Raw genomic sequence first — 10,782 nt, 5'->3', positions numbered from 1 at the left:
CATCTTCCACCCTTCAGGGTATAGTTTGGGTTCTCCTTTCGAAACACCTGTGCACTCACCCTTTTTGACGTGGAAGCAAGTCATCCTCATCCTATGATGATGACCATCTCCAACAAGCGAGAGTCTAACCACCGCCCCTTGACATTCAGCGACATTACCATCACCGAATCCCCCACCATCAACATCCTGGGGGTCACCATTGACCAGAAACTTAACTGGACCAGCCACATAAATACTGTGGCTACAATAGCGGGTCAGAGGCTGGGTATTCTGTGGTGAGTGTCTCACTTCCTGACTCCCCAAAGCCTTCCCACCATCTACAAGGCACAAGTCAGGAGTGTGATGGAATACTCCCCACTTGCCTGGATGGTGCAGCTCCAACAACACTCGAGAAGCTGGACACCATCCAGGACAAAGCAGCCGCTTGATCAGCCCCCCATCCCCCACCTCCAACATTCACTCCCTCCACCACCGGCGCCCCCTGGCTGCAGTGTGTACCATCTACAAGATGCACTGCAGCAACTCGCCAAGGCTTCTTCAGCAGCACCTCCCAAACCCACGACCTCTACCGCCTAGAAGGACAAGGGCAGCAGGTGCATGGGAACACCACCACCTCCACGTTCCCCTCCCAGTCACACACCATCCTGACTGGGAAATATATCGGCCGTTCCTTCATCGTCGCTGGGTCACAATCCTGGAACTCCCTCCCTAACAGCACTGTGGGAGCACCTTCACCACACGGACTGCAGCGGTTCAAGGCGGCGGCTCACCACCACCTTCTCAAGGGGCAATTAGGGATGGGCAATAAATATCGGCCTTGCCAGCGACGCCCACAACCCGGAATGGATAATAAGAGAGATTCCCCCCTGTTTGGGCCAACATTCCGTCCTCACCGATCAGTTGCTCCTCAGCCGTGTTGTGACAGCAAGATCCCACAAATAGCTGGGATTGTCGTCAGGAGGTGGGCCGTGTTGGGTCTTTTTCAAGTGAGAATGTTTCAACAAATGGAAACCAGACACAATTCATTTGAAGAAGCCTCAGCGTTTATTAGTCAGCGAATCTGACCATAGCTTAGTGCAGAGCGAGTAGATACGGTCGTGTTCAATCAACATGCAACAGACTGGGCACAACATCCCTTTCACCTCACCCCCGGGAAACACACCCAGGCTCACACATCGCACTGAGGGCCAGGGAGCTCACCCTGCCACAGTAACACAGGCACCTGGGGGGGGGACAGGGAGCGAGAGGGGGAAGTGGTGTGGGGGGCGGGGGGCAAGGGGGGGGGGGGAGTGTGGGATACAGGGAGCGAGAGGGGGAAGTGGTGTGGGGGGCAGGGGGGGGGAGTGTGGGATACAGGGAGCGAGAGGGGGAAGTGGTGTGGGGGGCGGGGGGCAAGGGGGGGGGGGGGAGTGTGGGATACAGGGAGCGAGAGGGGGAAGTGGTGTGGGGGGCGGGGGGCAAGGGGGGGGGGGAGTGTGGGATACAGGGAGCGAGAGGGGGAAGTGGTGTGGGGGGCAGAGGGCGGGGCACAGGGAGCGAGGGCGGGGCACAGGGAGCGAGGGCGGGGCACAGGGAGCGAGGGGCTGGGTGGAGGGTGGGGAGGAAAGAGAGTGGTGTGTGAGGGGGGGAGTCGCGGTTTGGCGAGAATGCAGCGAGGAGATTGGGGTGTTGTTCACAGGCGTGAATATCTCTCGGATCTGGTGGGTGGGGTGTTCCGGGGCAACAGTCGGTGGGACCCTGAGCTGCGAGGGTTAATTCCCGACAGCTGAGAGTGTGTACACACAGGGTTCTGTCCCTGCTGGGTCCGGGGTCCGGAGGCAGCAATAGAAGTGATGCGGCAGTGGTTAGGATTTAGCGAGGTTAGTGCGATGGGTGTCCGTTAGCCGAGGAAGCCAGTGACTGATTAGAGTATGTGAGACGCGCAGACACGGGCCTGGGTCAGCGGGCCTGGGTCAGCGGGCCTGGGTCAGCGGGCCTGGGTCAGCGGGCCTGGGTCAGCGGGCCTAGGTGATGAGCCGGCTGTGCAGATCGTGGAGCTGATCTTGGAGCAGCACAATGCGGTGAACCTGCCCCTCACCGGGAGCACAGGGCACCGTCACTTTGCCCACACACACCGCGTCGACCCTCTGCTCCTCCTTGACCTGTGACAGAAAACAAGGCAGGGGTTAAAGGTCAGCAACACAACACGTTACGAGAGACTATCAGTGGCAGGTTGGGGGCCATGGGCAGCGTGGAGGTGTGCCGCTTCAAGGTACAGCGCGAGGGCAACGGCACCAAGGTCCAGGTTGGTGATTGGAGCGTGGGCAGGTACAGCAGGAGCGGCGAGAGACTGCAGAGGGACGTGATCGGGGCCCAGGAGAGGCGAGGGCCCAGGGGCAGCACGGGTCCAGCCCACACTGCGATATGTGCGCACACTGGGTCCGTGCAGCAGAGCAGGTCTCCAGTGGTCCGGGTTAACCCTTGCCCCTGGACCAAGACCTCGCTCTGTCAAGCCCCGTGTGGTGGCTGGTGTGCAACGGTCACCCCACGTTAAAACAATCCACCCACAGGCATCTTCCACCCTTCAACATGTAGTTCAGGATCTGGAACATCGGGTCCCTCACTGAAACACCTGAGAACTCATCCCTTTTTTTGTGTGGAAACAAGTCATCCTCGACACAAGGGACCGCCTCTGATGGTGATGATGACGTTACAGAAGAACAGAATGAGAAGCAGCAGTTGAGCTTGTTCCATCATTCAATAAGATCATGGCTGATCTGATACCTCAATGCACAAACAGGCCATTCGACCCATCCAGTCCAGGGGGGGAGGAAGAGAGCGCGAGAGCGCGAGAGGCGGAGGGAGGGAGAGTGAGAGGCGGGGGGAGAGAGAGCGAGAGGCGGGGGGAGAGAGAGCGAGAGGCGGGGGGAGAGAGAGCGAGAGGCGGGGGGAGAGAGAGAGCGAGTGGCGGGGGGAGAGAGAGAGCGAGAGGCCGGGGGAGAGAGAGCGAGAGGCGGGGGAGAGAGAGAGCGAGAGGCCGGGGGGAGAGAGAGAGCGAGAGGCCGGGGGGAGAGAGAGCGAGAGGCGGGGAGAGAGAGAGCGAGAGGCGGGGAGAGAGAGAGCGAGAGGCGGGGAGAGAGAGAGCGAGAGGCCGGGGGAGAGAGAGAGAGAGGCGGGGGGAGAGAGAGCGAGAGGCGGAGAGAGAGAGAGCGCGAGAGGCGGGGAGAGAGAGAGCGAGAGGCCGGGGGGAGAGAGAGCGAGAGGCGGAGAGAGAGAGAGCGAGAGGCGGGGGGAGAGAGAGCGAGAGGCCGGGGGGAGAGAGAGCGAGAGGCCGGGGGAGAGAGAGCGAGAGGCCGGGGGGAGAGAGAGCGAGAGGCGGGGGAGAGAGAGCGAGAGGCCGGGGGGAGAGAGAGAGCGAGAGGCGGGGGAGAGAGAGCGAGAGGCCGGGGGGAGAGAGAGCGAGAGGCGGGGGAGAGAGAGCGAGAGGCGGAGTGAGAGAGAGCGAGAGGCGGGGGAGAGAGAGAGAGAGCGAGAGGCCGGGGGGAGAGAGAGCGAGAGGCGGGGAGAGAGAGAGCGAGAGGCGGGGGGAGAGAGAGCGAGAGGCCGGGGGGAGAGAGAGCGAGAGGCCGGGGGGAGAGAGAGAGCGAGAGGCCGGGGAGAGAGAGAGCGAGAGGCGGGGGGAGAGAGAGCGAGAGGCGGGGGGAGAGAGAGCGAGAGGCGGGGGGAGAGAGAGCGAGAGGCGGGGGGAGAGAGAGCGAGAGGCGGGGGGAGAGAGAGCGAGAGGCGGGGGGAGAGAGAGCGAGAGGCGGGGGAGAGAGAGCGAGAGGCGGGGGGAGAGAGAGCGAGAGGCGGGGGGAGAGAGAGCGAGAGGCGGGGGGAGAGAGAGCGAGAGGCCGGGGGGAGAGAGAGAGCGAGAGGCGGAGAGAGAGAGAGCGAGAGGCCGGGGGGAGAGAGAGCGAGAGGCGGGGAGAGAGAGAGAGCGAGAGGCGGGGAGAGAGAGCGAGAGGCCGGGGGAGAGAGAGAGCGAGAGGCGGGGGAGAGAGAGCGAGAGGCCGGGGGGAGAGAGAGCGAGAGGCGGGGGAGAGAGAGCGAGAGGCGGAGTGAGAGAGAGCGAGAGGGGGGGAGAGAGAGAGAGAGCTAGAGGCCGGGGGAGAGAGAGCGAGAGGCGGGGAGAGAGAGAGCGAGAGGCGGGGGAGAGAGAGCGAGAGGCCGGGGGAGAGAGAGCGAGAGGCCGGGGGGAGAGAGAGAGCGAGAGGCCGGGGGAGAGAGAGAGAGAGCGGGGGAGAGAGAGCGAGAGGCGGGGGAGAGAGAGCGAGAGGCGGGAGAGAGAGAGCGAGAGGCGGGGGGAGAGAGAGCGAGAGGCCGGGGGGAGAGAGAGAGAGAGGCGGGGGAGAGAGAGCGAGAGGCCGGGGGGAGAGAGAGCGAGAGGCGGGGGGAGAGAGAGCAAGAGGCGGGGGGAGAGAGAGCGAGAGGCGGGGAGAGAGAGAGCGAGAGGCGGGGGGAGAGAGAGCGAGAGGCGGGGGAGAGAGAGCGAGAGGCGGGGGGAGAGAGAGCGAGAGGCGGGGGGAGAGAGAGCGAGAGGCGGGGGAGAGAGAGCGAGAGGCGGGGGGAGAGAGAGCGAGAGGCGGGGGGAGAGAGAGCGAGAGGCGGAGTGAGAGAGAGCGAGAGGCGGGGGGAGAGAGAGAGAGAGCGAGAGGCCGGGGGGAGAGAGAGCGAGAGGCGGGGAGAGAGAGAGCGAGAGGCGGGGGAGAGAGAGCGAGAGGCCGGGGGAGAGAGAGCGAGAGGCGGGGGAGAGAGAGAGAGAGCGAGAGGCCGGGGGGAGAGAGAGCGAGAGGCGGGGAGAGAGAGAGCGAGAGGCGGGGGAGAGAGAGCGAGAGGCCGGGGGGAGAGAGAGCGAGAGGCCGGGGGGAGAGAGAGAGCGAGAGGCCGGGGGGAGAGAGAGAGCGAGGCGGGGGGAGAGAGAGCGAGAGGCCGGGGGGAGAGAGAGCGAGAGGCGGGGGAGAGAGAGCAAGAGGCGGGGGGAGAGAGAGCGAGAGGCGGGGGGAGAGAGAGCGAGAGGCGGGGGGAGAGAGAGCGAGAGGCGGGGGGAGAGAGAGCGAGAGGCGGGGGGAGAGAGAGCGAGAGGCGGGGGAGAGAGAGCGAGAGGCGGGGGAGAGAGAGCGAGAGGCGGGGGAGAGAGAGCGAGAGGCGGGGGGAGAGAGAGCGAGAGGCGGGGGGAGAGAGAGCGAGAGGCGGGGGGAGAGAGAGCGAGAGGCGGGGGGAGAGAGAGCGAGAGGCGGGGGAGAGAGAGCGAGAGGCGGGGGGGAGAGAGAGCGCGAGGCGGGGGGAGAGAGAGCGAGAGGCGGGGGAGAGAGAGCGAGAGGCCGGGGGGAGAGAGAGCGAGAGGCCGGGGGAGAGAGAGCGAGGGGCGGGGGGAGAGAGAGAGCGCGAGGCCGGGGGAGAGAGAGCGAGAGGCGGGGGGAGAGAGAGCGAGAGGAGGGAGAGAGAGCGAGAGGCCGGGGGAGAGAGAGAGCGCGAGGCGGGGGAGAGAGAGCGAGAGGCGGGGGAGAGAGAGCGAGGGGAGAGAGAGCGAGGGGAGAGAGAGCGAGAGGCGGGGGGAGAGAGAGAGAGGCCGGGGGAGAGAGAGCGAGAGGCGGGGGGAGAGAGAGCGAGAGGCGGGGGGAGAGAGAGCGAGAGGCGGGGGGAGAGAGAGCGAGAGGCGGGGGGAGAGAGAGCGAGAGGCGCGGGGAGAGAGAGCGAGAGGCGGGGGGAGAGAGAGCGAGAGGCGGGGGAGAGAGAGCGAGAGGAGAGAGAGCAGAGGCGGGGGGAGAGAGAGCGAGAGGAGAGAGAGCGAGAGGCGGGGGAGAGAGAGAGAGGCCGGGGAGAGAGAGCGAGAGGAGAGAGAGCGAGAGGCGGGGGGAGAGAGAGAGAGGCCGGGGGAGAGAGAGAGAGGCGGGGGAGAGAGAGAGAGAGGAGAGAGAGCGAGAGGCGGGGGGAGAGAGAGCGAGAGGCCGGGGGAGAGAGAGTGAGAGGAGAGAGCGAGAGGCCGGGGAGAGAGAGCGAGAGGAGAGAGAGCGAGAGGCCGGGGGAGAGAGAGCGAGAGGAGAGAGCGCGAGAGGCGAGGAGAGAGCGCGAGAGGCGGGGGAGAGAGAGAGAGGCGGGGGGAGAGAGAGAGAGGCCGGGGGAGAGAGAGAGAGGCCGGGGGAGAGAGCGAGAGAGAGCGAGCGAGAGGAGAGAGAGCGAGAGGAGGAGAGAGCGAGAGGAGAGAGAGCGAGAGGAGAGAGAGCGAGAGGCCGGGGGAGAGAGAGAGCGAGAGGAGAGAGAGCGAGAGGCCGGGGGAGAGAGAGCGAGAGGCGGGGGAGAGAGAGAGAGCGAGAGGCCGGGGGAGAGAGAGAGCGAGAGGAGAGAGAGCGAGAGAGGAGAGGGCGAGAGAGAGAGAGAGCGAGAGGAGAGAGAGCGAGAGAGAGAGAGAGCGAGAGGAGAGAGAGAGCGAGAGAGAGAGAGAGCGAGAGGAGAGAGCGAGAGAGAGAGAGAGCGAGAGGAGAGAGAGAGCGAGAGGAGAGAGAGCGAGAGGAGAGAGAGAGCGAGAGGAGAGAGAGAGCGAGAGGAGAGAGAGCGAGAGGAGGGAGAGAGCGAGAGGAGAGAGAGAGCGAGAGGAGAGAGAGAGCGAGAGGAGAGAGAGCGAGAGGAGAGAGAGAGCGAGAGGAGAGAGCGAGAGGCGGGGGAGAGAGAGAGCGAGAGGAGAGAGAGAGCGAGAGAGAGAGAGAGCGAGAGGAGAGAGAGAGCGAGAGGAGAGAGAGAGCGAGAGGAGAGAGAGAGCGAGAGGAGAGAGCGAGAGGAGAGAGCGAGAGGAGAGAGAGAGGCGAGAGGGAGAGAGAGAGCGAGAGGAGAGAGAGCGAGAGGCGGGGGGAGAGAGAGCGAGAGGAGAGAGAGCGAGAGAGAGAGAGAGGAGAGAGAGAGCGAGAGGAGAGAGAGCGAGAGGCCGGGGGGAGAGAGAGAGAGCGAGAGGCCGGGGGAGAGAGAGAGAGCGAGAGGCCGGGGGGAGAGAGAGAGAGCCGGAGAGAGAGAGAGCGAGAGGAGAGAGAGAGCGAGAGGAGAGAGAGAGCGAGAGGAGAGAGAGAGCGAGAGGAGAGAGAGAGCGAGAGGAGAGAGAGAGCGAGAGGAGAGAGAGAGCGAGAGGAGAGAGAGAGCGAGAGGAGAGAGAGAGCGAGAGGAGAGAGAGAGCGAGAGGGGAGAGAGAGAGAGAGGAGGAGAGAGCGAGAGGAGAGAGCGAGAGGGAGAGGAGAGGAGAGAGCGAGAGGAGAGAGCGAGAGGCGGGGGGAGAGAGAGAGCGAGAGGAGAGAGAGAGCGAGAGGAGAGAGAGAGCGAGAGGAGAGAGAGAGCGAGAGGAGAGAGAGCGAGAGGAGAGAGCGAGAGGAGAGAGAGAGCGAGAGGAGAGAGAGCGAGAGGAGAGAGAGCGAGAGGCGGGGGGAGAGAGAGCGAGAGGAGAGCGAGAGGAGAGAGAAGCCGAGGAGAGAGAGAGCGAGAGGAGAGAGAGCGAGAGGCCGGGGGAGAGAGAGAGAGCGAGAGGCCGGGGGAGAGAGAGAGAGCGAGAGGAGAGAGAGAGCGAGAGGAGAGAGAGAGCGAGAGGAGAGAGAGAGCGAGAGGAGAGAGAGAGCGAGAGGAGAGAGAGAGCGAGAGAGAGAGAGAGCGAGAGGAGAGAGCGAGAGGCGGGGGGAGAGAGAGAGCGAGAGGAGAGAGAGCGAGAGGAGAGAGAGAGCGAGAGGAGAGAGAGAGCGAGAGGAGAGAGAGCGAGAGGAGAGAGAGGCGGGGGAGAGAGAGGAGAGGGCGGGGAGAGAGAGCGAGAGCGGGGAGAGAGAGCGAGAGGCCGGGGGAGAGAGAGAGCGAGAGGCGGGGAGAGAGAGAGCGAGAGGCGGGAGAGAGAGCGAGAGGAGAGAGAGAGAGAGAGCGAGAGGCCGGGGAGAAGAGAGAGAGAGCGAGAGAGAGAGAGCGAGAGGCCGGGGAGAGGAGAGCGAGAGGCGGGGGGAGAGAGAGCGAGAGGAGGAGAGAGAGAGCGAGAGGGGAGAGAGAGAGCGAGAGGGCGGGAGAGAGAGAGAGAGCGAGAGGAGAGAGAGCGAGAGCCGGGGGAGAGAGAGCGAGAGGCGGGGGAGAGAGAGCGAGAGGACGGGGAGAGAGAGAGCGAGAGGCCGGGGGAGAGAGAGAGAGAGAGGCGGGGGAGAGAGAGAGAGAGAGGCGGGAGGAGAGAGAGCGAGAGGCAGGGATGAGAGCGAGCGAGAGGCGGGAGAGAGAGAGAGAGCGGGAGGAGAGAGAGCGAGAGGCGGGGGGAGAGAGAGCGAGAGGCCGGGGGGAGAGAGAGCGAGAGGCGGGGGAGAGAGAGCGAGAGGCCGGGAGAGAGAGAGCGAGAGGCGGGGGGAGAGAGAGCGAGAGGCCGGGGGAGAGAGAGCGAGAGGCGGGGGAGAGAGAGCGAGAGAGGAGAGAGCGAGAGGCGGGGGAGAGAGAGCGAGAGCGAGAGGAGAGAGCGAGAGGCCGGGGGGAGAGAGAGAGAGAGGCGAGGGAGAGAGAGAGAGAGAGAGGAGAGGAGAGAGACGGGAGAGGGAGAGAGAGCGAGAGGAGAGAGCGAGAGCGAGGGAGGAGAGAGAGCGAGAGGCCGGGGGAGAGAGAGAGCGAGAGGCCGAGGGAGAGAGAGAGCGAGAGGCCGGGGGGAGAGAGAGAGCGAGAGGCCGGGGGAGAGAGAGCGAGAGGCCGGGAGAGAGAGAGCGAGAGGCCGGGGGAGAGAGAGCGAGAGGCCGGGGGAGAGAGAGAGCGAGAGGCCGGGGGAGAGAGAGAGCGAGAGGCCGGGGGAGAGAGGAGAGCGAGAGGCCGGGGGGAGAGAGAGCGAGAGGCCGGGGGAGAGAGAGCGAGAGGCCGGGGGAGAGAGAGCGAGAGGCCGGGGGAGAGAGAGCGAGAGGCCGGGGGAGAGAGAGCGAGAGGCCGGGGGGAGAGAGAGAGTGAGAGACGGGGAGAGAGAGAGCGAGAGACGGGGAGAGAGAGAGCGAGAGACGGGGAGAGAGAGAGCGAGAGACGGGGAGAGAGAGAGCGAGAGACGGGGAGAGAGAGAGTGAGAGACGGGGAGAGAGAGAGCGAGAGGCCGGGAAAAACTCACCTTTGTAAAGGCTGGAGACGGGAATATGGCAAAATGTGAGGGGACCCGTGCCCCAGCTCGCTGCACAGACACCCGGTCCACTTCATCCTGGGAGACAAGGAGAGGGTCAGAACCAACAGTCCATTCACCCCCCCACCCCCCCACCCCATCCCTCCCTCTCCCCAATCCTGTTCTGCCCCTCTCCTCAAACATCCCCCCATTCACTCCACCCCTCCCCCAGTGGGATTACCCCCTCCCCCGGTGGGATTACCCCCCCTCCCCCGGTGGGATTACCCCCCCTCCCCCGGTGGGATTACCCCCCCTCCCCCAGTGGGATTACCCCCCCCTCCCCCGGTGGGATTACCCCCCCCTCCCCCGGTGGGATTACACCCCCTCCCCCGGTGGGATTACCCCCCCTCCCCCCCGGTGGGATTACCCCCCCCCTCCCCCGGTGGGATTACCCCCCCTCCCCCAGTGGGATTACCCCCCCTCCCCCAGTGGGATTACCCCCCCTCCCCCAGTGGGATTACCCCCTCCCCCGGTGGGATTACCCCCCCCCTCCCCCGGTGGGATTACACCCCCTCCCCCGGTGGGATTACCCCCCCCCTCCCCCGGTGGGATTACACCCCCTCCCCCGGTGGGATTACCCCCCCTCCCCCGGTGGGATTACCCCCCCCTCCCCCGGTGGGATTACCCCCCCTCCCCCGGTGGGATTACCCCCTCCCCTCCCCCGGTGGGATTACCCCCCCCTCCCCCGGTGGGATTACCCCCCTCCCCCGGTGGGATTACCCCCCCTCCCCCGGTGGGATTACCCCCCCCTCCCCCGGTGGGATTACACCCCCTCCCCCGGTGGGATTACCCCCCCTCCCCCGGTGGGATTACCCCCCCATACCTTGATGCGCTCGACGCTGTCACTGAGCTGCCGTAGTCTGGCTGTCTGTTCCAGGAGTTGAGCTGCAGGACTGCCTCTTCCCTCTGTGGGCACACAACCTGAATGTAAATGAAGGACTTGCATTTCAGTAGCACCTATCACCACCTCAGGACCTCCCAAAGCACTTCACAGCCAATGCAGTACTTTTGGAGTGTGGTCACTGTTGTAATGTGGGAAACGGGCAGCCAATTTGTGCACAGCAAGCTCCCACACACAGCAATGTGACAATCACCAGAATATCTGTTTGAGTGATGTGGGTTGAGTGATAAATATTTGCCAGGGCACCGGGGATAACTCCCCTGCTCTTCTTCAAACTAGTTCCAGACTCCCTCAGTACTGCCCCTCCGACAGTGCGGCACTCCCTCAGTACTGCCCCTCCGACAGTGCGGCACTCCCTCAGTGCTGCCCCTCCGACAGTGCGGCACTCCCTCAGTACTGCCCCTCCGACAGTGCGACACTCCCTCAGTGCTGCCCCTCCGACAGTGCGGCACTCCCTCAGTACTGCCCCTCCGACAGTGCGGCGCTCCCCCTCAGTGCTGCCCCTCCGACAGTGCGGCACTCCCTCAGTACTGCCCCTCCGACAGTGCGGCACTCCCTCAGTACTGCCCCTCCGACAGTGCGGCACTCCCTCAGTACCGCCCCTCCGACAGTGCGGCACTCCCTCAGTACTGCCACTCCAACACTCCCTCAGTACTGCCCCTCCGACAGTGCAGCGCTCCCTCCGTACTGCCCCTCCGACAGTGCGGCGCTCCCTCAGTACTGCCCCTCCGGA

General features: G+C 65.1%; 1 long non-coding RNA gene across 1 annotated transcript; it reads right to left on the bottom strand.

Annotated features, from left to right (window-relative positions):
- Positions 1–1,021: 1,021 nt before the first annotated feature.
- On the bottom strand, positions 1,022–10,054 carry LOC139229216 (uncharacterized). The gene is made up of 3 exons (XR_011587691.1): positions 9,972–10,054; positions 9,101–9,187; positions 1,022–2,141 (listed from the first exon to the last, which is right to left on the bottom strand). It is a non-coding gene; the product is annotated as an uncharacterized lncRNA (long non-coding RNA).
- Positions 10,055–10,782: the final 728 nt, after the last annotated feature.

This window comes from Pristiophorus japonicus, chromosome 2 (genome assembly GCF_044704955.1).
Source record: "Pristiophorus japonicus isolate sPriJap1 chromosome 2, sPriJap1.hap1, whole genome shotgun sequence".
NCBI lineage: Eukaryota > Metazoa > Chordata > Chondrichthyes > Pristiophoridae > Pristiophorus > Pristiophorus japonicus.
This window is presented reverse-complemented; position numbering and strand designations above follow the sequence as displayed.